The sequence below is a fragment of the Panthera pardus genome, unplaced genomic scaffold (assembly GCF_024362965.1).
Source record: "Panthera pardus isolate Hobbes unplaced genomic scaffold, ASM2436296v1 HiC_scaffold_16, whole genome shotgun sequence".
In the NCBI taxonomy this organism is placed as follows: domain Eukaryota; kingdom Metazoa; phylum Chordata; class Mammalia; order Carnivora; family Felidae; genus Panthera; species Panthera pardus.
In genome coordinates, this window is record NW_026526721.1 from 23370556 (window position 1) to 23397103 (window position 26548).

The 26548-nt window shown below is 34.5% G+C and overlaps 1 pseudogene; it reads right to left on the reverse strand.

Moving 5' to 3' along the window:
* Positions 1 to 24392: 24392 nt before the first annotated feature.
* Positions 24393 to 25396, reverse strand: LOC109277905 (metalloreductase STEAP1-like; annotated as a pseudogene).
* Positions 25397 to 26548: the final 1152 nt, after the last annotated feature.

Genomic DNA, 26548 nt, shown 5'->3' on the forward strand with positions numbered 1-26548 from the left:
TTTTGGTGGATTATTTTCTACATTCTCTGAAAGTGAGGGTGATTCAATATTAGGTTTTTCGCCATTTGGGCATTAATTTTTGTATCATCCTTGAGAGCTTATCAATTCTCAGAGCTTTAGAAATCAACTCTCTAGGTATGATCCTAAAACTTGTTTTGCATTTATATTTCTTTCTAAATTATGGGGCTAAATTTTTGAGTGCCTCATGAGCCCTGTAACTTGGAAGTCTTACTATCATTCCCAAACTCAGGTTGCCTGAAACAAAAGTAAAGCCTATTCATAAATATTTTTGCCTTCATTTATGTTATCAATATCCAGATTAGTAATTTCCAAGACGATAGTTCTAACTTCATGGCTACTCTATCATTTTTTACTGATTCTGTTAACTTCCGTGTAACAATTTTTTTTCTAATTTTTTATTAACCCCCTTTTTATAATAAATGCTATAGATATAGCCAAACCACACCCGAATCACAAGTGATTAAATGACTTTGCCTCTATGTTCACTGTTATTAAGAATTTTAAAATACACACCATTAATGAGCTCCTAGTTGGATACAAAATATGTACTAATCCATTAGTTATATACTCCAGTCTTACAATACATATTATTGTCCTCTATTAAATAACATCAACAATAGCCGAATTATGGAAGCAGCCCAAGTTTCCATAGACTAATGAAGGGATAAAAAAAGATGTGGCATATATATTCAATGGAATATTACTCAGCCATAAAAAGGAATGAAATATTGCCATTTGCAATGACATGGATGGAGCTAGAGAGTATTATACTAAGCTAAATAAGTCAATCAGATAAAGACAAACACCATGTGACTTCACTCATACGTGGAATTTTTAGAAAAACAAATGAGCAAAAGGGAAAAAATAGAGAAAGAGGCAAATCAAGAAACATACTTTTAACTATAGAGAACAAATTGATGGTTACCAGAGTGGAGGTGAGTTAAATAGATGATGGGGATTAAAAAGTGCACTTGTTGTGATAAGCACCGGGTGTTATATGGAGGTGTTGAATCACTATATTGTACACCTGAAACTAATATTACACTGTATATTAACTAACTGGAATTTAAATAAAAAAATTAGAAAAAGATATACCATTTTATGTATATATGTGTGTGTGTGTGTGTGTGTGTGTGTGTGTGTGTATCTTACCCTTTCGCTTCACTCATAGTTTTTAGAGATTACCAAAGGTTAATATGGAGTAATTATGGCGCTAATATGGAATATTTTCCTTCCTTACTCCTTTCCTCCTTCCCTTCCTTCTTTCCTCTCCCCTTCTTACCTTCTTTCACATATTCTTTCTGTTTTCACTTCTTTCCTCACTTCCTTCTTTCCTTCTTACCTACATTGTTTTGTCATTAAAAAGTAATATAGATAGTAATGCACCCAAAACCTGAACTTGCTTTTTCACTTACTAGGTCATGAACAATCGTCTGGGTAAGTAGATACTATCTTTTTTTTTTTAATTGATAAAATCTATTGTATGTCTACACCACAATTTAGTTAACAATAACCATTCACTTTCTGATGGACACTCAAGTTGTTTCCAGTTTTTGTTTGCTCATTTTGAGAAGCAGTGCTATAAAAAACATTCATCTGTGTGTGCGTAAAAAAATAAATAACATCTTTCAAGTATATGATCATTGTGACATTTAAAACATTTTTAATGGTTATTTATTTTTGAGAGAGAGAGAGAGAGAGAGAGAGAGAGAGAATGGGGAGGGGCAGAGAGAGAAAGAGGATCTGAAGCAGGCTCTGAGAGTGGAAAGCCCAATATGGGCTCAAACTCACGAACTGTGGGATCATGGCCTGAGCTGAAGTTGGAGATTGAGCCGACTGAGCTACACAGGCATCCCTCATCATTGTAACATTTTCACATGCACCTCTTTATGCAAATATTACCCTAACTCCTTTAGAATTTTGCATCTCTAGAATGTAAGCTCTGATAGGGTGGAAATCATTGTCTGTTATGTTCAGTTATGGTCTCCAATACCTAAAAAAATGCCTAGCACATGGTAGGTGTCAAGAACTGTAAAGGGGCTGAGACTTATTCTCCTTTCAAGCTAACAGAAGATCCTTGCATAAGAGACAAGTGTTTTATTTTTTCGTTTTTGTTTTTTTTTTTTTACTTACAGCAAAAATGGTACAACGAGCTTCATGTTGTTCTGGCTCCCAATGCTTCCCAGATCTCATGGCAATGATTCGGATGGACCAAAATGGATGTAACACAGGAAGTATTTTTGCTCCCATCTGAAGAACTCCAATTTCATAAAATGTCAATCTTTTATCAGGTGATACAATCAAAGCAGCCCAAACTTTGCCCCAGAGGGATCATAAACCTTATTATTGTGGCTAGCAAACAAATCTCATTGCTCTAGAGGAAGACACCATCTCTATCTTTCTGGGTGGTAAACTCTGTACACAGCCTTGAAAATATGGTCTGGAACAAAAGCTGTCAGTGCTTTTGCTAGCAAGATGTCCGGAAACATAAGGTACCTGTCGAGAATTGTCTCCCAAGAGGTGGTGCTCTAAAACTATTTTTAGACAAAATGAAATAGAGAAACTTTTGATTTTTCTTAGGTGGACATTTTTCTCTTCATTCTCTTGAATTAGTCCTCTTTTCTATGTCTTTGGCTTCATTTTCAGCAGCGTTTTCTCCATTGCCTTCCAATACTGAATCTTCCATTCATTTTTTTAAGGTTGAGTTCAAGTCTAACTTGATATAGCCTGTTTTATTTCTTCTCTGAATTTTACAGGGATTAATACACAGTTCAACTCACTTCATCCCTATAAATACATATTTTATTGTATTTAGGGAAAACTGAAAGGGAAACAATGCACTATGCCTCAAAAAAAAATCCTTTCCTTAAATTAAACTTCCCCTTGCTCAATGTTCTAATACCAGATATTTATTTAAATTTTACTTTAGCAGAGGGACACCTGGTGGCTCAGTTGATTGAATCTTGAACTTTTGATTTCAGTTCTGGTCATGATTCCAGGGCACTGGGATTCAGCCCCAAGTCAGGTGCCATGTGTGGAGCCTACTTAAAATTTCCTCTCTCTCTCTCTCTCTCTCTCTCTCTCTGCCTCTCTGCCTCTCTCTCCCACTTGCTTTCTTCCTCTCTCTAAAATAAAAACATTTTTTTTTACTTTAGCAGAAAAGATAGTTTCTATATTCAAGTATATATATCATATTCATAGACAAATACCCGCTATACTATATTAACTAATGGGGAAAGAAAACTCCAGATCCAGTATCACTCCTAATAAATTAATCAACTCATATTCTTTGTAGTTTAAGATAGAATAGTCTGTCAGAAATAAGCCACTACACTTTCCTCCATCTAGAACAAACTAGAAGTTGATGTCATTATAATGTGAACTGGAAAGAAGGAAAGGGCAATGCCAGACTTATTTGAATCTTCCACTTACCATGATGCATTACTCTTTGGATTGTATAGACAAGAGGTTTTCCACTGAAATGTCATTCTTTAAATCTCTATTCTATGAAAAATAATATGAAACCCAGGTCATTTTTATGACACTCAAGTATAAAATGATAAAATCCTAAATTTCATGGGGCATTACGTACTTGTCCTAATTTCCCTTCAGATAAAGAATAAAATATCTCTCTGATTATCTTTTAAAATATATTTATCTATGTTTATTTATAAATTAATGTGGGCTTATATTACAGATTACCTGTTAAATCTCTAGTACAATACTTCCTTATTTGATTAACTTCTTAAATGAGTTTTGTGTAATTAATATTATCTTTGTTAGAGTTTAATAATGTTTTTCTTTTTTCATATTGTTTCTTGAATTATTGTGTACTCTTTGACATAGAAAATGAATAATTAAACCCAGTATTTCTATTATGATCATATACAAATGTTAAATAGTGGTACCTGAATAAAATTAGGCTATTAATTTGTGAGTGGCAATAAGCATTAATATAAGACAGTATAACAATAATTCACTTCAACTCCTTTAACACCTTTCTCTATATATCCATATTTATCTATATCTATCTATATCATCTCTATCTCTATATCTATATATAATTAATATATATTAATATTATTATATTATATATTATATATATAATTAGGGAATGATGAATAAACATTAATGCATTATGCCTTAACAGAAATCCTTTTCTTAAACTTAAAATTCCTATTATACAATGATTTGTTAATTATGTACTAGACACATAAGATTTGCTTTTAATTCCACTTCACTAAGAAAACTGCCTCCACATCTAGTGCATATAATCATGTATTTGGTAAATATATATCAAAACATATAAACTGATATGTAGTAGGTAAACTCTGATAAGCACGTATTATTTCTAATAAATAAATTAGCTAATAACTTTTGTAGTTTAAAAAAGAACAGTCTGTCACAAATGAGCATCTGTTCTCTCCTCTTTCTGGAAATAAGGTCAAGTGGTGGGGACCATCATGAAGGTTGCAGAACTGAGACACTGTCCTCCTAATTGAGAGGGTGCTTCTTTATCGACTGGTTGGGAGGAAAAAACAATGTTTCGCAATAACCATGGCTTCCATTTTGTCTCTTTCTTTTCTAAATTAATGCAGGATGCTGAGTGGCTTTTTTAAGTTCTTGGATATAATTACTTCAATAATCATCTTAAACTGTGAACATATACTCAAGTACCTGTTATTCATTTCAGAAATTAAATTTGTTTATTGGAATAAAATTATAATAATATTTTGTACATAAAATAATTTAGATTTCTTCCCTTTATCCATCATCTTAAATGTTTCCTTAAATTAAAAATTTTATATGACTTTTTGGGCACCTGGGTGGCTCAGTCGGTTAAGCATCGACTTCAGCTCAGGTCATGATCTCACGGTTCGTGAGTTCGAGCCCCGCATCGGGTTCGGTGCTGTCAGCTCAGAGCCTGGAGCCTGCTTCAGATTGTGTGTGTGTGTCTCTCTCTGCCCTTCCCCTGCTCGCACTCTGTCTCTCTCTCTCTCTCAAAAATAAATAAAACATTAAAAAAATTAAAAAAAAATTTATATGACTTTTCTTTTTTTAGCTTTAAAAACAGGTGCTACCCTTGTTCTCATGGCATTTTAATTTCTATTTGCTTTTATGTTCACCAAAGACTGAATGTAACCTATAAACACACAATATGAAGAAATAAATGCTTGTGTCCTGCCCAATTTCCTTAAAGAAACATTAAGTGAATCTTGATTCACTTTTGTGCTCCTTTTGCCTTTTAGTAGAATCTACTGTTATTCAATGCCTTGCTTAACATTACTCTTTTGTCTCCAGGTAAATATCCCAAATAATATGTTGTTTACTTTTGGGTTGTATGACCATACTTAAGTCAATATCTATTTTACAGATACATTCGTTGTTGTTCTATTATGAATAATACTGATGGTGCATGGCTTCTGGTGTATGAGACTATATTCCTGGAAGTGTGATTGCTGGATCATAAGGATTGTCAAGTTCAACTTTATTATAAGATAATGTAATGCCAAATTGATTTTCTCAATAGCAGTACCAATTTGTCCTTAAGAGTGTATCTACTGTTCCATATCTCATCAACAATTGAAACTGTGATACTATTTTTTTTTTTCTTTCTGGTAGTTAAACTTACTTTCCGAGCACCACTTATGAAGAGTTTATGATTTCCTCAGCAATATGAAATGCTAACCTCATCATACATTAGACATTCATATAAGGCAGTCTTTTTGACTCCTTTTTTCTATTTGTTCCTGTGCACACTCTCTTGGTTCCCATGGCTGTAGAACGTCCTGATATCTTGTACAGCAAGTCTCTTACCTGCTTCTTATCAAAAAATGTCTTTCAAAACTTTTCTTTGCATTTTGTCTCCTGAATGATTAACCCAAAGATTATTGTGGGTTAATACTTGGCAAAACAGATAAAAACCTGAAATTTAAGTTAATAAGGAAAGGCTTTTTTTTAATAAGGAAAAATTTTAAGACATATTTCTGTGTACCTTAATTCATAGATTTTGATAAATATCTGCTTCTCCTGCAACACAAAACTGTTCAAGGTATCTTATCAATAGTCTAATTTTGTAATATAATAAACTGTGTCTGAAAAAAGTAAATCTTATTTTTATTACTTTTAACATCCTGTTCCATTTCAATGTCATTTTCACTTTTCTATCAAAGATAACGTTCAGTTGAAAAAATAAATTTTTCATTTACTAATGGACATTGGATACCTAAGCGGGAATCAATGCTGAGAATAAAGGGTGAAACTGGAAAGACTATGAACACTGAATAAACTCATGCAATTCACACTGTACTCAAGTTCAGGGCTTTATATCTGCTAATGCTAGACATTCACTCTTGTGTTCTGAATTGAAATCCTACTCAATTAACCTATTTTGAGTTTACTCATGGTGAGCCAGTGGCCGCAATGCAGTAACTTCACACATAACGTCATTTTCTCTCTTTTGGTTAATAAAAAAGAAGCTGCCTATGACACATATTTTGAACAGGCGAAGGTCGAAAAGGTATCAGTTTGCATACAGTTTAGCTTATGAAAATAATAATGACTTAACAAAAGACTTAAGATGTGAAAATGTAATCAAGACGGAATAAAGTTGTTTTCCATTGAAAATAAATATAAAATAAAAATTCAGATTGTTCTTCTAGGGTGTCATTTATTATGCTGCAGTATTTTAAAACCTTGATTATACAAATTAATATAACTTTGCATCGTTTCAAATTAAACACAGATATTTATGAGAAAAGATGACTGTTCTTAATATTATAACTCAAGATAGCTTTTGAGCTGTCATCTACTATACTTTTTAGGCTAATTTGGGTTTATATATAATCCTTAATGAATGTGCAAGGACTGAAAGAAGAACTCAGTAATTACTTTCTCAAATTATCTATTTTAATTATATTCTAGCTATATGCAAAAAGGAAGCAATCTAGCAGCTCTATATTTAAAAAACAACAACAAAAAAAACAAAAATCAAAGATTTCCTCAATATGAATGCTTTCCTTAAAGATGGCTGAGCTGTTACTGCTTCAAAATCATTATTTCCCTCTTCCCCCCAGTGAGATTTAACATGCTAATAAGCAAACTCTCATTTAAAAAAATAGCCTTACTTAATGCAAACATGGTGTGGCACGCCTCTGCCATCTTCCCAACTATTAAATATTATTTCTCAAGAATGGCACAAACGTTGGCCTTGTTCTGCAATGTATGAGCCTTCCATCTTCAAAATATGGGTTATTTAATTGGTTTCCAAAGAAAATCCATAACTTTACACTTTCCCATCAACTGACTATATTATATATCATAACTATCTTCTAACTTGTTCGAAATGACAAAATTGCTTAAATGTAAAATTATTTGCTTATGCATTATTAGGCAAGCTCGTGAGAATTTTGAGTAAATATTAAATTTTTTTTAATGTTTATTTATTTCTGAGGCAGAGAGAGACAGAGCATGAGTGGGAGAGGGGCAGAGAGAGAGGGAGACACGGAATCTGAAGTAGGCTCCAGGCTCTGAGATGTCAGCACAGAGCCCGACACTGGGCTCGAACTCACGGACCATGAGATCACAACCTGAGCCGAAGTCGGACGCTTAACCGACTGAGCCACCCAGGCGCCCCGATCATTTTGAGTAAATATTAAAATAACTAAAGTTATCAATTTTGTTGGTATATACCCATGTATATACTTAGTATAGTAACAATTATATAAAATTATAATGTTTATAGATAATGGGACTTCTTAAAACATAGTGTTTCCCTTAGCACAGCCTGGTTGATCTGTATAAAAGGGACACGTGCACAATTACTAGGTTAGATGACTTCAGAGATCCCTTTAACAAATACACAAATCAACAACAACAACAATAATAATAATGAAAAACAACAATAAAATTACCATCCTTGAACACTTACTTCTTAGCATTGTATTGAGTACTACACAAATATGGCCTTATTTAATAGCCATGATTACACAAATGAAATCTTCACTAGGCTGATTTTCAAGTGATAGAACTGAAAATTAGGGAAAATCAATTACTTGCTGAAAATTACACAGATGGTAGAGGAGGGATTCAAATTGAGATAAGTGTTTCTATAAGCCCACACCTCCTTCTCTAACACTACTCATTATTTTTTCATTTGGCCAGATTTCTAGTAAATAAGACTTAGTTATAAATATACATCATATGCATAATATAAAGAATATGCATACAGGCAAAATATGCAATATTATGCATTATTAGATCCTTTGAGTTTTGGCTTTTCAACATTAGGAAGAGTGGAATTAAAACAATCTCTATTTCCAATTTATAAATTTTAAATTATCTGTTTCTTAAAACTACTTTTCAAAAGTCTCTCCTTCTGCATTCTGTCATGTTTATTGGAGATAATCTGAAAATTAAAGCTATTTTAAATCACTACCAACACCTAAATTTTTTTTTAATTTTCTTAATGTTTATTTGTTTATTTTGAAAGAGAGACAGAGAGCGAGCAGGGAAGGGGCAGAGGGAGAGGGAGAAAATCCCAAGCAGGCTCCATGCTGTCAGCACAGAGCCCAATGCGGGGCCCATACTCACGTAACTGTGAGATCATGACCGGAGCTGAAATCAAGAGTCAGTCGCTTAACCTACTGAGCCACCCAGGTGCCCCTCACCTAAGAATTTTTAAATGTATATTTTTATTATTATAACCAATAGTAGACCACATTACTGTTCACACATTTGTACACATCTAAATGGTTTTCCACCAGGTGAAATTTTCATAAGTAGAATTACTTCATCAAAGTACTGTATGCACATATCAAATATTGGTACATATTGTTAACTTAAATACCCTTGACTGGTATAAAGGTATACCTTCACTGATAATCTATTTATCACTTTTACCAATCACATAGACAAAAATAGCTCTTACAGAATTAGACCATAGACCTGGGGCTGGAAGTCACACACCTAGTATAGCTGAGTTAATGCTAATCTGTTTCTGGATGTTCCTGATAATTTTCTGGAGTGGAGAAATTCTGCCAACATTGGGATATTCACCACTTCCTTTTATGTGAGAGAAATACAGTCTACAGCACTTGAGCAATTAAGCATTGTTCCTTATTTGGTTCTGAATTGATAAGGGCTTGATTTATCTCTAGCAGCTTGGATCATTACATAGGCTCAAACCTGCATTATGCAATGGTATTAGTATTTGCTACCCATACCCCATCAATGATGAGAGCTCCCTTTTCAGTATCAGTTGCTTATATATGGGTTTTTTAATCCCTGAAATGACATCTCTGAAATGACTTTGAGCAGAAAAAGGAATTCAAAAGATGTGTCTTGTAGTTCATCTAATATCCATTTGTAATATAGTAAAAACCCTGTAGCATATTTGCTCTGCCATACAAACACTTACAAAATTTTCTCTGTTTTTTTTTAAAGTTTATTTATTTTGAGAGAGGGAGGGGGAGAGAAAGAGAGAGAGAGAGAGAGAGAGAGAGAGAGAGAATCCCAAGCAGACTCTGCACTGTCAGTGTAGAGCCTGATATGGGGCTTGAACTCAGGAACCATGAGATCATGACCTGAGCTGAAATCAAGAGTTGGATGCTTCACCGACTGAGCCACCCACATGCCCCTGTCATTTGTTTTTAATCATGTATTTTTTAGTTAATGCTCTCTAGTTTTTGAAGATTAAATTGTTTTATTATATAGAAATTCAGACAATAGAGTATTATCTAGCCAGTAGAAACAGAAAGAGAAAGTTATGTATTCTCACTTGGAATAAGCACTTACTTAACTCTGTCTCTCACACACACATGAATGCCCACACATGCATACACACACTCACACACACAAATATACACACTCAACACAGACACTTAGGCATACGGCAATTAACTTTTCTTACGAATTTCTAAGTTCAATTTAAGCTGGTGAATGTCTTATAAACTAAGATAACTATATGAAAGATTACACTTAGGGACTCTCACTCAACACTTGATGTACTATGGATGTTTTACATTTTTAAATACACACTTACTACTTTTTTTTGGGTTTAGATCAAAACAAATGTTCACGTTTTGAAACAAAGGTTTGCTTCAAAATTCAGTTTAATTCCCATACATGCAATCTTTTGAACAAGTTATTTAACATAGCCAAGTTTTATTTAAGTATAATTATATTTAAAATATTTAAGGGGCACCTGGATGGGCTCAGTCGGTTAAGCTTCCAACTTCGGCTTGGCTCACGATCTCATGGGTGGTGGGTTCAAGGTCCCCATCGGGCTTTGGGCTGACAGCTCAGAGCCTGGAGCCTGCTTTGTATTCTGTGGCTCCCTCTCTCTGCCTCTCCCTCGCTTGTGTTCTCTCTCTCACTCTCTCTCAAAAATAAATAAAATAAACTAAAAATAAAATAACATAAAATAAAATAAATAAAATAAAAAATTTAAGGATACTATTCTTCCATGTGCAATCAATTTAACATGTAAGAACTATATTTAACTTAAAACCTACTATTTGAAGAATCAAAATTTTAATTTCCACAATGATGAAAGAACAGATGCCTGCAGAAAAACACTTTGCTTAATTTCTTCTTTTTAAAATAAAATTCTGCAGGTGCCTGGGTGGCTCAGTTAATTAAGCATCCCACTTTGACCCAGATCATGATCTCGTGGTTCGTGAGTTCGAGCCCTGCATTGGGCTCTGTGCTGACAGCTCAAAGCCTAGAGCCTGCTTTGGATTCTGTGTCTCCCTCTCTCTCTCTGCCCCTCTCCTATTCACGCTCTGTCCCTCTCTCTTCTCTCTCAAAAATAAATAAACATTAAAATAAAATTCTGTTTATTTGCTAAGTAAAAAGCATTATTTCACCATATAATAGTTTATAAAGTTTGTTAAGAGTAAGTAATAACATGGATCATAAATCAGTTTAAAATATAAGTTAGTAAAGGCTAATGATGCTTATCCTAAGGAACATAATGACATCTTGATGATCTGAGTAATTTTCATGTAGAAAATGAGTTTATAGAAAGGTAATAGAGGTTATAATTAAAACTTATATAATGCAGTGTGAAATAAATTGATTATGATATAGTTGAGTATTCAGTAGTTTCATACAACACAGACACACACACACACACACACACACACACACACACACATATTAAGTCACTTATATTAATATGCCAGTCAGTGGTTCTTAATTTGCCTTCATTTGTTTAAGTATATGTATTTTGAGATAGAGGTATCATGACCTGGGCCAAAGTCAAGAGTCAGATGCTTAACCAACTGAGCCAGCCAGGTGCCCCAATTTGCCTTCGTTTTTTAGATAACTTAGCATAACTTATAATTATTTATTATTACTACCGGTCAGATACACAGATTCATGGATTAAGTACACAAAGGAATTTTCTCTTTTGTGCTGAAACTGTCAATTATACCTCAATAAAGCTGAAATTTAAAAATCTAGTGTGTCAAGGAAGACAATTTTCTAAATATCTGAATAAACTTATGAAATATCTTCATGGAATACTTTGACCATTTTGTTTCTATAATTTAACATCCTGCTAAAGTGGGTATAATATTTTATTAAGTTAGCATTCAGGCTAAAGAGCCCAAAATATTGTCCTATAAATGACAGGGTTTGTTTTTATTTTCTGATAAAATATCAGTCTAGTCATGTGCTCTTCAGATTCCTCCACTTCTAAAGTATTGTTAAGTTTACAGAGCTAAATTTTATGGACATAGTCAAGAAATTTGAGGATAAACTGGCTTCTGGAAGTGTAAAGGATTGGGGAGTCAAATGAGCTTTGTTCTAGTTTCATATGAAGCATGCAACCAAAACGGGCTCTTGATTATTAAGTGGAAAACAAACAAAGTCAAATCATGCCACCTTACCTCCTTCATTTTCTTTGATGAATGCATATTTTAGATAAGGACTTATTACTAAAACAGAAAGAAAAAAAATTATACCTATGACAGAGTCTCAGTTTGGACAACCATGCTGTAATTATCATTTTGGTGTTTACATCCAAAACCAAATTTAATCTGGGAAAAAAGAATTTGTAGACTCTCAAAGATGAGATTTGGGGGAAATAAAATTTCCAGGCAATGACGATTTGTTTTCTCTTCTGATCCTTTTATATAATTTGCTGGTCTGTTTTTTGGGGGGGCATTCTTAGATATAAGGTAATTCATAGGCAATAATGAAAAGACTACATGCACAATACTAACGTAGAGAAAATACAGGCACTGCACACCTAATAGAGATCTGGCATAATTCTTTGTCAGAAAATGCTTGTGCTTAAAAGAACAATGCACAATTTGTTACTCATTACAAGAATTGTTAATGTTTTTGATGTTTCCCAAACAATCGGAGTATGTCTTCAAGGAAATTGTCCTTGTTTATTCTTTGACATTAAACACACATGGAAAACAAGAATGCCTGTTAGAAATGTGTTCAGAATACAAGGGCACATTTCAAGGTTTTGTGCTGAAACAAACTGAAGAAATAAATGCCACATGTTCTGCAGTTTGCAGACTTCACAGTGAATTTCATGTGTCCCTCAGCTTTGATCTAAACAATTGCTGTTGATAAATGGAATAAGATCTTGTAGGCAAGGGAACAGACATTTCCCCAATTTCTGAACAATTTAGTCGCTTACAGGCTTTCGTTGGAAGAGACATTTCAATTTACACACGAGTTCCTATTCAGGAGAGTTGGATGAAGGCAGAAATATTTTAAAAGACTAGAATTCAAGATTATTGATAGAAGCATGAAGTGGTTAATTCAGAAGAAACTACAGGAGTGTGGTGTAGCTGTAGAGTGCACAGGAAGAGGCACAATTCCTGGTTTCAAATTTACCTGTGACTCTTAAAAACAAACCTCAGCTTTACTGAGGTATAACTGACAAAATCATAACACATTTACAGTGTACGTCATGGTGATTTTATGTACATACGCGTTGTCAAAGGATATTACTCATGCACTTAATTAACATATCCATCACCGTATGTATATATGTATGTATGTTTGTATGCATGTATGTTTATATGTATGTGTGTAAGAACATCTAAGATCTACTCTATTAGCCAATTTCACTTATATAGTCCAGTGATATCAGTGATAGTCACCATGTTTTACAGACCTCATTTATCTTAGAGTTAAAAGTTTGTACTCTTTTACTACACTCCCCAGCCCTTGGCAACCACTTTCCACTTTGTTTCTAGAAGTCGGATGTTATTTATTTATTTATTTTAGATTCCATTTTTAAGGGATACCACGCAATATTTGTCTTTCTCTCTCTGGCTTATTTCACTTAGTATAATGGAGCATAGGGCTCCACCCATGTTGTCACCTATGGCAAGATTTCCTTCTTTCTCATGGTGGAAATATATTCCAGCGTGTATAAATACTACGTCTTTATCTGTTCATCCACTGATGGAACTTTGGTTGTTTCTATAACTTGGCTGTTTTGAATAATGCTGCATTTATCTCTCTCAATCTCGCCTAATCATTTAAAATTTCTCATCCTCTTTGATCTTCAATTTCCCCCTCTTAAAATACAATAACAGAACCTTAGCAAGTTGTGAAATTAAAAGAAACCAGGCTTATGGAAAGTAAAATTTAAGGTAAAATGTACTGTGCATTTTTAAAATAAATTTTATTTGATCTGTGAAGATTAGTCACTAGTCAGATAGCGAATAACTTTAAAAATCTTTAAATGAAAGCCAACAAAATTGAGGCACATGTGTGGCTCAGTCAGTTAAGTGTCCAATTCTTGATTTTGGCTCAGATCATGATCTCACAGTTTGTGAGTTCAACCCCCACATCAAGCTCTGTGCTGACAGTGCAGAGACTGCTTGGGATTCTCTCTTTCGCTCTCTCTCTGTCCCTCCCCTGCTCACACTTTCTCTCTCAAAATAAATAAATAAACTTAAAAAATAATCCTATATAAAAAGAGTCAATAAAATCAAATATATTTGGAAAATTTGAAGAGGTCAACCAAATGTTAGTTTTAGAATAGAAAAACAGAATACATCCATAATACTGTAAGCAAATAATGATTTAAAAGAATGAGGTAGATCAACATGCATTGGCACTGAATTCCCTCAAAGATATATTGTAGTCAGAGACACACAAATTAGAGAACGTATGCATAGTATGCCCACATTCTTATAAAAACATATATATTTTGGAAGTTGGTGAAGGAGTTTTAATAGTCACAATGATTGGAACGGTGCTACCTACATTTAGGGAATGATAGTGAGATATGTTAAATATTCTGCAATGCCATATGCAATTGCATAAACAGAAAAAACTTACCAGAGTCTGCACAGATTTGAAAACATCTCACTGCAGGGGCACCTAGGTGGCTTAGCTGGTGAAGCCTCCAACTGTTGGTTTAGGCTCAGGTCATGATCTCACAGTTTCGTGGGTTTGATGCCCCACATGGGGCTTTGCTTGGGATTCTCTCTTTCTCTCTCTCTCTCTGCCCCTCCCCCACTCGTGTTTTCTCTCTCTCAAAATAAATAAACTTAAAAAAAAACTCACTACACACCTATGTAAGCTAAAAGAAAACAAAACCAAAAAATGGTTAATACTTATCTGAGCCTAGTATTTAAATTTCATTTGCATGTACGTAGTGGGAAATATTTAGTTTACTTTAATATGCATTAAAAAAAAAGACTAAACTAGACTAAGAGGAACAAGAGGTTTCCAGAATGTTGGAATAAGGAGCTCAGCAGACGCTCTCTTTAGCAAACAACAAATTAATTCATGAATTTTTAAAGTCATTTAAAGATTCTGAAGAGTCTGAAATCACTGGAAATGGCAGGCCTTGCTCATGCTCAGACTCTTGCCTGCTTTGCCCCTTCTTTTCCTTTCCACCTGTCAAATCTTAACCTTCCACAAGGCTCAGTTCCAATGTTATCTTTTCCATGGCATTTCTCTACTATCTCTCATTCTCTTCTCTTCACCCTGAGCACAGTTTTGTGTCAGTAATGACACATGGCCTGGTTAATTCTGGACAACTCAGTTCAGCAGACATTTTAGGCATTGTCTATGAAAAAAGCTCTGTACTAGGCATAGTGGGATATAATGAGAAGACATGGTTCCAACCTTGAAGGGATCAGAACTGGATGCAGGAGATAGTCACAACTCTTGAAATATGGGGCATGATGAGATGAATAATAATAATAACAGTAATAATAGTAAATTTTAAAAATAGAGACTCTGGAAGTTGTCCTAAAAAACAATATAAATAGAGGAACGGCCATTCAAGAAAATATAATAAATCCCTTCAAAGAATGGCAACAATCTATGGCCCTTGAGCCACAACCTCATCCCTTACCACTACTCTCTAGCAACATGTGCCAGAGCTCTATACAGGGCATCTTATTGCAGGCAGGTCACACCAAGAAGATGGGCTCCTCCTCCAAGTTATCATTCTGGGATTGTGGTTTCACCCTAGGAGGGGCATGCTGCCTGAATGTCTCACTTACTGTCCCAGCTCCCTGTTGCAGAGACTCTATTCCATGCAGGTGAACATTTGATAAGACTAAGTCTTCATTCCCCGGACATTACACTTATATGGTCGAAATTCTTACCCAAGCATATCAAACCAAGGATACTAGGGCCCCTAATACCTCTGCCTTGACCCACTTTTAAGGCAGAGGTTCATGTTACAAGAAGAGGGAGCAAGTTGATAAAACCAATGGTTGCCACACCTACCCAAGGTCAACGAATAGAGACAGGATGTCATTCCAGCAAAAGTTCTGCTTGAGGGAGTTGATTATAATTGGATCAAAGAATGGAGGCTTTCATGCCTACAGGTGTCAAAAAAAATAGAGATCTTGTTGTAGAGAAAGATGATAGGTTAATGATATAAGCAAAATGGTAGAACAGCCAGAGGCTTAATAGAGAGAACTGAAGGGAGAGAGCCAAGAATAGACCTTTGGGGATAATCATCAACTCTGGGAATTGGGTGGCTTGTGTACATGCATTGGGTTGAACTCAGTCACAAACAATCTGAGCAGAATGTGGGGTAGATTTGATAGCATCCCCACGCCATGAACAGACTTAGAAACACAGGATGCAAACAAAACCTCTGACCAAACAATTACTGAATGATCGAACTATTCTTATAAGTTAATTAAAAAATTCAGAGTGAAATGCAAGTTCACCCTATCCTTTGCAGTTTAGAAGATTGAGTGCATGCTCAAGCCTAAACCTTTCTTCAGGGTGACCAGAGGGGATACCTCCAAGCTAATGATCTGTGGCTGAAACTGGGGGCAAAACAAGCCACACATATCTAACAGGAAATGGGATCATCTAAATGACTAAAAGGACTTAAGTAAGGTAAATGACTTTTACCTTTGTAAAATGCAGCTTCTACCAACTCAGGGAAGACCCACGGGTAGCCTGACTAAAAAGATAAAAGCAAGAAAAATGATCTGAAAAGGGACATCACAGGCTTCAAAATGGAGGAAAAAGTGATTTCACAGAATCGGTTTTGCAAAATCACTACACAAAAAAATTGACTAAGCAAACAACCACAAAACAACCTCTGGGAAGGTGGAATTTGTACTCACAGTTGCTACACTATACTATCTAGACTGTCTTCTTTTCACCAAAAAAAATTACAAGGCATGCAAATAAACCACAACAGAAAGTATGACACATATAGAGAGAAGAAAGCAGCGATAGAAACTGCCTATGAGGGGCAGAGTGTCATTCCTATGAGGGACAGAGATACACCAGATGGTGTATCAGAATGAAAGACTTCAAAGTAGCTGTCATGAACAGGTTCCAAAACTGCTTTTATTTTTAAAGGGAAATATAAATATTATTAAATAGAGTATCAATGAAGATATTTAAATTATTACAAATAACAGAATGGAAATTCTTCAGTTGAAAACCATGATGACCAAAATGAAACACTTATGAGAAACTTAACAATCATTTCCAACTAGAGGAAAAAAGAATAAGATAAATTTGAAGAAAGATAAATAGACATTATGAGGAACTAATAGAAGAAAGAATGATGAAAAACTTATAATGTTTAAAGGAAATGTGAGACCTTAGTAACTGGAAAACATATGTGTAAGTGGACCAGAAAAAGAAGAGAGACAAAAAGAAAAAGAAATATTTGAGGAAATACTGACTGAAACCTTTCCAGATCTGATGAAAAGGTCAGTGTGCTCACTGATTCACTGAGGAAGCTCAGTGAACTCTATAGAAGAAAAACACAAAAAGTTATACACTCAAGGGCATAATAGTTAAAATATTAAAAGGGAAAGGAGGGGTGTCTGGGTGGCTCAGTCAGTTAACAGTCCAACTCTTGGTTTCCACTCAGGTCACAATCTCACGGTTCGTGAGTTTGAGCCCCACATTGCTGACAGCATGGAGCTTGCTTGGGATTCTCTCTCTCTCTCCCTCTCTCTCTGCCCCTTTCCTGCTCTTGCTATGTCTTTCTCTCTCGCTCTTAAAATAAATAAATAAACTTAAAAAATAATTTTAGAAAAGTTAAAAGCAAAGAGAAAATCTTGAAAACAGCAAGAAAAAAACTAGTCATTATTTATAGGGGAGCTCAATAAGAAATGAGCTGACTTATCGTCAAAAACAACAAATTCCAAGAAGCAATTAGACAATCCAACTTACAACTGCACCAAAAACCATAAGATACATAGCAATAAACCTAACCAAAGGGTAAAAAATCTGTACTTTGAAAACTATAAAACACTGGTGAAAAAAAATTGAGGATGACACAAGGAAATAGAAAAACATCCCATACTGATGGATTGGAAGAAGACATATTGTTAAAATGTCTGTTACCCAAAGCAATCTACACATTTAATGCAATCCCTGTCCAAATGCCACCAGCATTTTTGACAGAGCTGGAACAAACAATCTAAAAATTTGTATGGAACCACACAAGACTCCAAATAGCCAAAGTAATCTTGAAAAAGAAAAAGCATCACGATTCTGGACTCCAAGTTATGACACAAAGTTGTAGTGGTCAAGACAGTAGGGTACTGGCACAAAGACAGACACATAGATCCATGCAACAGAATAGAAAACTCAGAAATGAAGCCACAATTATATGGCCAGTTAATCTTCAACAAAGCAGGGAAGAATATGCAGTGGAAATAAGACAGTCTCTTCAACAGATGATACTGGGAAAACTGAACACCAACATGCAGAAGAATGAAACTGGACCACTTTCTTACACTGTACATAAAAATAAATTCAAAATAGATTAAAGATGTAAATGTGATACTGGAAACCATCAAAATTCTAGAGAACAACACAGGTAGAAACCTTTTTGACATTGGCTGCAGCAATTAGACATGTCTCTGGAAGCAACGGAAACAAAAGCAAAAATGAACTATTTGGACCTCATCAAGATAAAAAGCTTCTGCACAGCAAAGAAATAATCAGCAAAACCAAAAGGCAGCCTACAGAATGGGAGAAGATATTCGCAAATGACATATGTCATAAAGGGTAGTATCCAAAATATATAAAGAATTTAAAAATTCAACACCAACCCCCCCCAATAATCCAGTTAAAAATGGGCAGAAGACATGAACAGACATTTTTCTAAAGAAAATATACAGATTGCTAATAGACACATGAAAAGATGTTCAACATCACTCGTTCTCACAGAAATACAAATCACAACTACAAGGAGACATCACCTCACACCAGTCAGCAAGGCTAAAAGTAACAACACAGGAAACAACAGGTGTTGGTTGGTAAGGATGTGGAGAAAAGAGAAGCGTCTTACACTATTGTTGGAAATGCAAACTGGTGCAGTCACTCTGGAGAACAGTATGGAGGTTCCTCAAGAAACTAAAAACAGAACTACATTCTGATCCAGCAATTGCACTATTAGGTACTTATACAATGATACAAAAATACTAATTCGAAGGGACACATGCATGTCAATATTTATGGAAGCATTATCAACAATAGCCAAATTATGAAAAGAGCCCAAATGTCCTTTGACTGATGAATGGATATTGGATAGAAAAGATATGGTGTGTGTGTGTGTGTGTGTGTGTGTATTTTATTATGTTATAGGTCCAACAGTACAATTACATAATACTGTTTTAGAAAATTGTTTTTACATCAGTAAAGAAAAAAAAGGAGAAGAAATGTAATTATATATTTTGTAATTACCTACATAATTACCCTTAACAGAACTCATTGTTTTATATTTCATTCTGATGTCATTTGCTTTCACCTTGAAGAATTCCTTTAGAATCTCCTGTAAGATATGTCTCTTATATATACATATATATACATAAACATTACTTGGAGACATATCTTACCAGAAATTCTAAAGGAAATTCTTCAGGGTGAAAGCAAGTGACATCAGAATGAAATATAAAACAATGATATATGTATATGTATATACGTGTGTGTGCGTGCGCGCGCGCGCACAATGGAATATTATGCAGTCATCAAAAAGAATGAAATCTTGCCATTTGCAATGACATGGATGGAACTAGAGAGTATTATGCTAAGCTAAATAAGTCAGTCAGAGAAAGACAAGTACTATATGATTTCACTCATATGTGGAATTTGAGAAACAAAACAAATGAACATGGGGGGAAAAAGAGAGACAAACCAAGACACAGACTTAACTATAGAGAACAATTTGATGGTTACTGGAGGGGACGTGGGCGGGGGGATGGATTAAATAGGTGATGGACGTTAAGGAGGGCACTTGTTGTGATAAGCACTGGGTGTTGTATATAACAGATGAATCACTAAATTCTACACCTGAAACTAATATTACACTGTATGGTAAGTAACTGAAACTTAAATATAAAAACTTGGAGAAAAAAAAAGAAGTAACAGAACATATTCAAATAGATGAAAGAAAAAACCAAAACAAAAAACTGTCAGTTGAGATTCTGTTATCTATCTTACACTAATTACAAGTAATTTTCCAAAATTATGGTAAATGAAGACATTTCCAGTTAAATGAAAACAGAATTCATTGCTTGGAGACATATCTTACAAGAAATTCTAAAGGAAAATCTTCAAGGTGAAAGAAAGTGATATCAGAATGAAATACAAAACAATGAGTTCTGTTAAAGATAATTATGTAGGTAATTACAAAATATATAATTACATTTCTTCCCCCTTTTTTCTCTTTACTGATGTAAAAAGCAGTTGTCTAAAACAATATCATGTAATTGTGCTGCTGGACCCATAACATATTGAAAGGTAATATATTTGACAATTACAACACAGAAAAGGTGGGTGAGAAAAGCTGTATTGGTGTAAACAAATGACACCAATTAGCAACAAATCTGCAAGAAATGAAGAGAAAAAACCAATAGCAAATAAAAATGTTATTATAAAACAAACTTTGTATGTATATATTTACTGTCTTCTCTTAGCTTCTTTAAAATACATAAGATGTAGGGGGCGCCTGGGTGGCTCAGTTGGTTAAGCGTCCGACTTCGGCTCAGGTCATGATCTCGCGGTCCGTGAGTTCAAGCCCCGCGTCGGGCTCTGTGCTGACAGCTCAGAGCCTGGAGCCTGTTTCCGATTCTGTGTCTCCCTCTCTCTCTGACCCTCCCCCGTTCATGCTCTGTCTCTCTCTGTCTCAAAAATAAATAAACGTTAAAAAAAAAAAATTAAAAAAAAAAAATAAATAAAATACATAAGATGTATAGTATAAAATAATAACTGTAACTATGGATTGTTGGACTTAAAGCAAATATAGAGATAATATGTATACAAATAATAACATAAAAAGTGGAGGAGGGAATGAGCAATACAGGAGGGTAGTTTCTATATCCTCATTGGAACTAAATCTAAAAGCTGGAGTCCAGTAAGTTAAGATTTATATTGTAAGCCCTAGTACAACCACAAAGAAAATAACTCAAGAGATAACTTAAAATTATTAATTAAATTAAAATTTTACACAACACAATATTCATTTAATGTAAAAGGAGTCAGGAAAGAGTAAATGGAAGAATTAATAGCTATATGGAAAGCAACAAACTAAGTGAAAGATACAAATCAAACCTTATCAGCAATAACACAGGAATGAAGTAACATTCAAAAGTCAAAAATTGTCAGATAAAATAACAAGATTCAACTATAGCCTTTCTACAGGAGACATATTTGAGATTTAAATATGCAAATAGGTTGAAAGTTTAATGGTGCAGAGGAAATACCATGCAAACAACATTAAAAGAACTCGAGACTGCCCTAATATTAAACAACATAGTTATTTATTTTTTTATTATTATTTTTTAAGTTTATTTTTTTAAGTTTATTTATTTTGAGAGAGACAGAGCAAGAGAGAGAGAGAGAGAGAGAGCAGGAGCAGGGGAGGGGCAGAGAAATAGGGAGAAAGAGAATCCCAAGCAGGCTCTATGCTGTCAGGGAGGAGCCCAACATGGAGCTTGAACCCACGAACCCTGAGATCATGACCTGAGCCAACCGACTGAGCCACCCAGATACCCCAGACACAGACAACAAGTTTTCTAAAGCAAAAATGTTACTAAAGGGATATTTCATAATGATAAAGGATCAATCTATATTTTTTATCTACCTGGATGTTGAAGAGAAAACCTGGGACTAACATTCCCTTTCCTTTTTCATTCGTTGAAGTTGCTCTCTCAAACATTAACTACAATGATTATAATTCCAAATACTCTCATGACCTTTTCCACTTTACTCCGTTTACGTTGCCTTCCATGACATAAACTTTTTGAATCTTGATTGCCTCAAAAGGCAGCAAATAGTTTCTTGTGGTTTTAATTTGCATTTCTGTCATAGCTAATGCAACAGACTGAATGTTTATGCTGCTCACCTCCATACTCATATGTTGAAGTTTAAAACCCAGTGCAATGGTATTTGGGGGTAGGGCTTTTGGAGGATGAATATCCGAATAAAGGAGACCCCAGAGAGATCTCTTGTGCCTGACCATGTGTGGTTACAGTGCAAAGAGAGCCACTGGACACAAAATCTGTTGGTATCATCTCTTGGTACTTTCCAGACTGCAGAACTGGAAGAAAAAAAATTCTGTTGCTTGTTGGCTACGCAGTCCATATTTTTGTTATAGTAGCCTGGATGGATCAAGGCAGGTTATTAGTTTAATCTTGTCTAACAGTTTTGGGAAGTGTCTGATCAAGCCTTTGGCCCCACCCACCCCCACTTTGTTTTTGGCTTTTATATTTTTTTCCTTCTTTTTTGTGTTAAATTTACTGATATGTTACATTCTAGATTCAACTGCATTGTTACACGTGTAAAATACATGTTTTGTGACTGTTTTCTGTTGGGGATCAATATCTAATTTTTTATGGTGTTGCTTTATTTAAAAAATTTTTTTGATTTACATAAAATCAAACTAATCATTCAAAACTTGTTTTTGTCTTCTTTTAGAAATATTTGCTTGTCTAGAGGTCAAAGAGTTAGTCTCTTATGTTTTCTTCAAGGAGTTTCAGACTTCTGCATTTCACATTTAAGCATTTCTCACAACCCACACTAATTTTATGTATGATAATATGAGGTAGGGTTCAAGTTTCATTTTTTCCATTGTGGATTTTCAGTTGTTCTTTGCACAATTTATTAAAAATGTATTCTTTCCTGCCTTGAATTGCTTTGATAGCTCTATAAAAAATAAATTGGCTATATGTATGAATATATTTCCTGACTCTCTACTTTTTCCATTGGTACATTCATCTTTCCTATTACCAATATAACACTTTCTTAATTATATAGCTTTATAGTAAGTCTTGAAATCAGGTAATGGATGTCTTCCAAGTTTTTTTATTCATTTTTTTAAAATATTATTTTGGTTAAATTTGTTCCTTTCCATTCCTTAAATAAAATTAAAGCCAGTCTGTCAGTTTCTAAAAGAAAATCATAAAAACTGTTGGAATCTGTTGATTAAATTGAATATATAGGCTAATGCATACATGTGATATTTAAAAAATATCAAATCTTCTAATTTAGAATATCTCTTCATTTGTAAAAATAACCTTTCAAAAATTTTTTATACTTTTTAGTGTAGAAGCCTTGCCAATTTGTACATTGTGAGATATATATATATATATATATATATATATATATATATATATATATATAATAGGTTTTTGTCTTTTCCACAGAGTCATGTAGATGGAATCATAATAGTATGGAGCCTTTTTAGACTGGCTTCTTTTACTTAGCAATATACAGGTCTGTTTATGGCTTGCTAGCTCATTTATTTTTAGCACTGAATAACATTCCAGTGTCTAGATGTACCGTATTTATCCATTTACCCTTTGAAAAACATCTTGATTTCCTGTGATTTTTGACAATTATAAACAAAGCTGTTACAAACATCTCTTCTTAGGTTTTTGTGTGGACACAAGTTTCAACTTTTTTGAGTAACAATAAGGAGTGTGATTGCTAGATCATGTGGTAAGAGCATGTTTAGTTTTGTAAGACACCACTAAAGCATCTTCCAAAATGTCCATACCATTTTGCATTCCCACCATCAATGGATGAGAGTTCTGTTGCTCTATTCGGTGTTGTCAATGTTCTGGATTTTGGCTCTTCTAATAAGTGTGCAGTGGTATCTCACTGTTTTAATTTGCATTTCCCTGAATGGCATATGGTGTGAAATACATTTTCATATGCTTATTTAGAATCTGTGTATCATCTTTGGTAAAAGTGTCTGTTAGTCTTTGGCCTATTTTTTTAATTGGAGTATTAGTTTTCTTATTGTTTAGTTTTAAGAGTTCTTTGTAAATTTTGGATAACAGTGCTTTTGCAGATTTGTCTTTTACAAATATTCTCCCCCAGTCTGTGGGTTTTCTTCTATTTCTCTTGATAGTGTCTTTCACAGAGTCAAAGTTTTTAACTGTAAACAACTTATCCATTACTTCTTCCATGGATCATAACGTTGGTGTTGTATGTTAAAAGGCATCACCATACCTGAGATTACGTAGGTTTTCTTCAATGCTATCTTCTAGGAGTATATTTTATAGATTGGCCGTTTACACTCAGGTCTGAGATCTATATCATGAAGGGTGTTAAGTTCTGTGTTTAGATTCATTACTCTGCCTGTAGGTGTCTAGTCATCCCACGCCACTTATTAAAAACAACAACAGCAACAACATCGGCAAAAAACTATCTCTGTTCCATTGCTTTACCTTTTATCTTTTGTCAAAGATCAGTTAACTATATTTATGTGGGTCTATTCTGGACTCTCTATTCTCTTCCCTTGATCCTTCTATATACTCTTTCCTTTTTTACATTAAGAACCTCAAGTGGGCATTTTATTAAACAAATACAAATTTGAAATGTTTATGGTAAAATATATCAATATCGAACAAAAATGTGTGTAAACAGTGATTCTACAACTGGGAAGACACCTCAGTTTTATTAATTTTGGTGGTATCTTCTCAACCATGTCTAACTTTTAGAATCTTCTTTCTTAAGCATGGCAGGGAAAATATACCTTCACATAACAGGACAACAATTGGAAGGAAAACAGCTGTCATAAAATTTGGAGGTGTATACCATACACATTGTTTTATTTATTTCAGGAACAAATCAATGCATGTATTGTGCCCAGCAGAAGGGCAACAAGTCCTAGTGTGCTCTGAACATAGTGAAATTCCCTCCACGTCAAAGAGTTGCTCACAGAAGGATAGACGTCACAGCTAACAGAGCCAGTATTGCAAGTGCTGTCACTCCCAGAGACACATAAATTTCCACTCTGCAAACCTCAGGCTCAATTGAGGCATCATCTTTATTTTGTTGGACCTGTTGACACGCCCAGTTGAGCCTCTCGTATCTGTGGGATAGCCTCATTGGACAGGATAGACATACATGGTTTGCAGTACAGCAAAAATGAAACTGAGAAGCCCAAATTGTTTTATTGTTAACTTCCATCTACCCAACCAATGTGGAAATTTCTTAAATTTGATTCCATTATGAAGCTGTACAACAGCTGCTATCACACCTGGCAAATAAACCAGAACTAAGAGGGTGATGAAAACCATTGGCAAGACTTTGTTGATGACCAGGATTGAAATTTTATAAAATACTGTTGATGGAAAGTTACAAAGAGTGAGTTATTTCCCTCAAAGAATATAAAGAAAAGTCAGAGAGAATGCAATAGTAGCAATTTAATTGGCATGCAGCACTTTGGAAAGAGTTCTTGTTTGTGCCCAAGCTTGGGGGGTGGGGCAATCAAATTTATCAAAATGGGTTGTTTGGTGCATGTGCAAAGGTACAGGTCTTTTCAGGATGCTGGTCTCTCCCAAGTCCTTATTCAAATAATCATCTTCTTCTAGATACCTCCTAGGCTTCATTGTCAAAGTTCTTCATTCATAATGTTTTGTCTGCTCTCCATTAACTGTGTAAACAGAACTGGTTCATCCACCTGCTTCTCAGCCCAACCAGATGGTAAGTTGTAGTGCAGTTACTGTGGGGAGGTAGCAGCCCCACACCTATCTGTATACTCTTTCATTGAAACCACACAGTCTTGATTTACTATAACTTTACAGCAAGTCATGAAGTCAGGTAGCGTCAGTTCTCCAACTTTGTTCTTCTCCTTCAGTACTTCCAGACTTCAGTACTGGGTTTTTTGCCTCTTTGAAAACTCTATAATCAGTTTGTCTACACACACACACACACACACACACACACACACACACACAAACAGATACTTTTCTGAGATTTGGATTTTTAGATCTGGACTGTATCTTTTTTATTTCATTTTATTTTACTTTTTTTTTTTTTTTGGACTGTATCTTTAGATCCAGAACTGACGTCTTGACAATACTGGGACTTCCTGTCCATCGATATGGAACATCACCTAATTTATTTAAATCTCCTTCTATTTCATTCACCAGGGTTTATTGTTTTCCTCATATAGATCTTACACATGTTTTGTTAGATGTGTACCAAAATATTTCATTGTTTGGATGTTTATGTAAATGGTGTTATGGTTTGAATTTCAAATGTTATTTGTTCACTGCTGGTATATAGGAAAGTGACTGAATTTATATATTGACCTTGTTTGCTCCAGTCTTATTTATATATATACATACGTATATATATATACATGTACATATATGTATACATGCGTATACATATATATACATGTATATATATGTATACATGCGTATACATATATATACATACGTATACATATATACATATGTATGTATATATATACACGTATGTATATATATGTATGTATATATATGTGTGTGTGTGTATATATATATATATATATATATATATATAGTATTCTTTTTTTATTTTAGAGAGGAAGAGCAAATGAGTGGGGGAGAGGGGCAGAGGGAGAAACAGACAGACAGACAGAGACAGAGACAGAGAGAGAGAGAGAGAGAGAGAAAATCTAGAATCTTAAGCAGGCTCCACACTCAGTGTGAAGCCTGAGGCAGGGCTCAACCCCATGACCCTGGGATCATGACCTGAGACAAAAATCAAAAGTCAGAGTCAGACACTCAACCAACTGAGCCACCCAGGCTCCCCA